We start from the raw sequence: 4,872 nt of genomic DNA, 5'->3' as shown, positions 1-4,872 counted from the left end.
AAATATGGACGTTGTGTCTTTGACGTCACCCGTAGGTTTCTGAAGAGCGATTTTGAAGCTCATAGTGGGCGGGAGTCGGCCGTCGCCATCTTGGAATCGCGTCATCGCACATCACTCCCAGACAATCGAAAATGGGCAAAGAGGCGGGATGTGGGTGGAGCTGGTTGCTGAAACCACGCCTACCTAGCACGACAGGAACACGACAGGACACGACTTTAAGGCTTAATATAACTTAAACGGATGAGTTATAAAAAAATTCACCCCCCTCACAGTTGACATGAAGGGCGAAATTAGCTATATAGACCAAAACATCTTTTTGTACCAGGCTGTAAACATTTTTCTGCTGTAAAAATGGGCATTTTAACATGGGGCGTCTATGGGATTGACTCCCTTTTGCAGCCAGTCTCTAGCGGCCAGTCGATGAATTGCAGTTTAAGCCACTTCCGTGTTGGTTTCAATAGAAAGAGCGAGAGGTTGCTGCTTGGTTTCAACCTAATCTCATGACAAAAACATACCTGTTGTAACTTTTTCGCAAGACGCAAAATACATACCAGCATGTATGTTTTGTGACGTATTCGGTGTGAAATGTCCATGGATTGGCACTAAAAGAATGCTTTTTGTTTTTTTGTTTTTCCCGGAGCAGATGAATGTACATATGGTGTGTTTTATGTGACGTTGGTTTTTTATGTGTCAGCGCAGTTCTGACTTGAAATTTTCATTGAGTGCCGCTATAACTCTAATGCTCTGTGACGTTTAAAAATAACGTACCATCTGCACTACACCTAAACATACCCGACAGATTTTCTACCCAAATGCCCCATTCATACGCAAAAACTATTCACTGATTGTTACCGTCATTGTGTATCATGTGCCAGGTATTGAGGTCTCTGTGTTAATTTGGTTAGTAACTACATTGAGTCAACGTATATTCTTAAATCAATAACTAGCTGTCTACTTGCTTACGTACATGTTTGTAAGCGATACACATGCTTTAATGGCATTTTTTTGTACTTGAGGACTGCAGAGTAAACTTAAAATATTTAAGTAGAAATTACTCATCAAACTCTTTTTCTTTGCTAATTTTACTTAACTTAGTTAAGTAGATTTTACTTAATTCCATACTTAAATTTTACTTAATAATGTGCGTGCAAAAACTTGCCAAATAAAAATTAAGTAAATTTACTTATTGTTTTTTTCAGTCTAGGTTTTTTGTTATTCATTACAATTAATGCTTATGGCCATACCGCGCTGAGAGCGCCCGATCTCGTCTGATCTCGGAAGCTAAGCAGCGTCGGGCCTGGTTAGTACTTGGATGGGAGACCGCCTGGGAATACCAGGTGCTGTAAGCTTGGGGGCAGTCGTGGCCTAATGGTTAGAGAGTCGGACTTGTGACCCAAAGGTTGCAGGTTTGAGTCTCAGGTCCGGCAGGGATTGTAGGTGGGGGGAGTGAATGTACAGCACTCTCTCCACCCTCAATACCACGACTGAGGTGAGTCCCTTGAGCAAGGCACCGATCCCCCAACTGCTCCCCGGGCACCGCAGCAATGGCCTCACTTCACCTCCTTTCCTTCCTTTCCTTTCCTTAAGTGAAATGCCTAACTGAAAATTTGTAGTTAAATAACTTGTTACTTTTTATATATTTACCATAGTTTAACCTTTAAGTAAAAGTACTGCATTTAGTTTTGTATTTTCCTTTTCACATCCAAAATGTATGTGATAGAATCACTGATAGGTTGTTGATGGGGATGTGGTGGTCTATATGAGACCATGTCTTCCTGATATAGGTGTGTTTCTGTGTGTGTGAGAAGCCCACACACACACAGACAGACACACACATACACAGTGGTCTACCCACTAGTGGTTCATATGATTGATTACCCAATCTCCCTCTAGCCTCAGTTACACATTTAATAGCCCTCTGTTTATGAAGACATGGAGTTTGTGGCTGTACCTTGCAGATGCACAAATCATTTGTGTGTCTTACTTTTGGTCTACCTTATAGAGTTCTCTGTATGGATTATTACATTCATATACCAAGCCTTGAATTTACTGCTCTCTTTCCTTACATCTGCTCCCACCTTATAATGTTGACATATTTCTCTCATACACTTTCCTTCTCCTTTATTTCCCTGTGAGTGATTTACAAAGACCTCTTCATACGGTGATTCATTTAACTACATATGAAAAAATATATATAATTGAATCTAACTAAGCTAATTGAAGCTAACTACATTTAACACACAATCTTATTTTGCAGAGTCATTATTTGCTATGAGCGCCATTAAGTGCTCTTTATGTTTATAAGTTTATTGTGAATGAATCAGTTGATCCAGTTCACAAAACTCGACAGCTCTGGTTCTGAAGTTCAACTGGCAAAAAAAAAGGGAAAGAAAAAAAATAGATTATTATGATTATCCCCCCCCCCCCCACACACTCTTTACACTTTTATGTTTCTTCAGTCCTCATTCATTATTCTTGCTTGACTAGCACTGTATTTTTTTCATAGAAAAAAGAAACATATTTAAGCAAATTATTCCTTTAAAATGCAAATTGGTATGAAAAAATAAAGCTAAAATAATACAAAGAAAAAGATAAAGGAAAATAACAGAACTTTATCTATTCAGACACAGATTGTGGGTTATGGGTTAATGCTAAAGATTATTTGTGCTCTGCTAAATAGGGCATTTTGCAGTGGCTGACAGTGAGCATTTTTTTTTCTGTTCCTAATCTTGCCAGAACCAACCAGACCAGGACAAAAAAGCCCTCTGACTTATCCAAAAATATCACAGCTCTGCTGCCAGCACATGCGACCTGGAGTTTGAACTCCGAGTCATTAGTGAGCTGTCTGTCCTATTCTTTCCATCCAGACCTTTCTCTCTCTCCCTAATGTTTAATGATGACAGAAGTTTGGTATCGAAATGCTCAGTCTGGGCCTGGGATTGTATTATCTCATTATTTAGAATCAGAGACGTATTTATCACAGGCTGCTGTATCTCTCAGTAAATATCTGCGAAACAGCCAGTGTACAAGGTTGCCAAATCAGGCCCCTGAGGATTAGCAGCAGCTCTCTGTGAGACAGCAGGTGCACCCAGCACACGGCTCCAGAGACAATGCTTTGGCAGGACGGTCTACCTGCTGTGTCCCCCGGTCTGCCTCTCCCTCTCACCTGCTCCCTCCTGTTCCAGAACCGCCATTCAGCCAGGTGGCTTCAGTAGGGGACAGTGGGTCTCTGTCTGAATGTCTGCTAAAACAGCTGGGTCGAGAAAACTACAGAGGCACGGTTTGCCTTTGAAACAACCAACAGTGCATATATTAATGTAATATGTTTAAGCAAAATAATATAAGCCAGATTTTTCTGAGTTATGGATATAATGTGATTTAAATGATTTTATAGATGGTTTAATTTTGTTTTACTATTTGTGGTTGCCCACAAAGCAGTAAAACTCAAAATTAAAGCAATTTTCTAAACTGCATACATATTATATGTGACTCTGGACCACAAAACCAGTCTGAAGAAGCACGGGTATGTTTGTAGCAATAGGTCAAAATGATCATTTTTTTCTTTTATGCTAAAAATCATTAGGATATTAAGTAAAGATCATGTTCCATGAAGATATTTTGTAAATGTTCTACCGTAAATATATCAAAACTTAATTTTTGATTAGTAATATGCATTGCTAAGAACTTCATTTTGGACAACTTTAAAGGCGATTTTCTCAGTATTTTTATTTTTTGCACCCTCAGATTCCAGATTTTAAAATAGTTAAATCTCTACCAAATATTGTCCTGTAAAACTGAACATCAAGAGAAAGCTTTTTTATTCAGCTTTCAGGTAAATCTCTTTTTTTAAATTGACCCTAAGTAAATTACTTTAATCTAGGATAAATATATTACATAGGCCCACATTTTGAAAAAAAAAAAAAAAAACTTGCTGTGGTTTACCTAAGAAAAGGCTTAATATTACTTAATTTGATGAAGCTGATTTCAAAAATATTATTGCAGACTTTTCACATAGTGTTATTGGTTTTAATGCCCCCCCCCCACCCAAAAAAAAAAAAAAAAAAAAAAGATTTAAAGTGTAACTTTAAGCTTAAAATCTGCAAAGGAGTTGAAAAAAAAAGTTCAAATACAGTGTCAAAAACTTTACATACTGTACATAAAAAAAAAAAAAAAAACTGGATTGCGTTTGCATTTTCTTCTGCCACTCGCCACAATTCTAAGCTTGAAATCAGGATAGGCATAAAAATAATGTCTAGATAGATTCATTCATACATGTGAAAATAATGTGAGTATTCAAATTATATCTTAAAAATTATAACTTAAAATCTGGAAGAAATATTTTTAAATACAGAGTGTCAAAAACTTTACATACATTAAAAAAAACTGGGTCTTGTTTGCAATTTCTTCTTCATACATGTGAAAATGTAAATTGTGAACAAATAGTTAGAGCCTGCATGGCTCAGATGAAGGAATTGTGTCTTTTTCAGCTGATAATGCAAGTCTTGACCTTACAGATGATTGTAGAAAGCAAACATGATACAAAATATTTACTAAGAAAGTGTGACATGCTAGAGCAAAACAGACACTATTTTGGCAATCAGCACCTCAGTTGGTAAGAAACAAGTATTGGATTTCATTCAGCAAATATGACACCGGGCAATGTAATTATAGTAAATGTATTTTTTATATTTATTGTTTTCATAATACTACAGTTACAGTAATGTAAAACTTGGCAGGATGGCAGAAGAAAACATCTGTTTTCTCCAGGGTTAGGTTTTTATTCACAGCACATTTCTAGATTAATTTTCTCTGTATAACATACAGAGATGATGATGATGATAATGACATTATCTGACATTTGTAAAGAAGGCC

General features: G+C 37.0%; 1 non-coding gene across 1 annotated transcript; it reads left to right on the top strand.

The window, feature by feature from the left end:
- Positions 1–1,230: 1,230 nt before the first annotated feature.
- LOC141289080 (5S ribosomal RNA) lies at positions 1,231–1,349 on the top strand. Its single transcript, XR_012339823.1, has one exon. It is a non-coding gene; the product is annotated as a 5S ribosomal RNA (ribosomal RNA).
- The last annotated feature ends 3,523 nt before the right edge of the window (positions 1,350–4,872 follow it).

The sequence above is a fragment of the Garra rufa genome, chromosome 16, assembly GCF_049309525.1.
Source record: "Garra rufa chromosome 16, GarRuf1.0, whole genome shotgun sequence".
NCBI lineage: Eukaryota > Metazoa > Chordata > Actinopteri > Cypriniformes > Cyprinidae > Garra > Garra rufa.
This window is presented reverse-complemented; position numbering and strand designations above follow the sequence as displayed.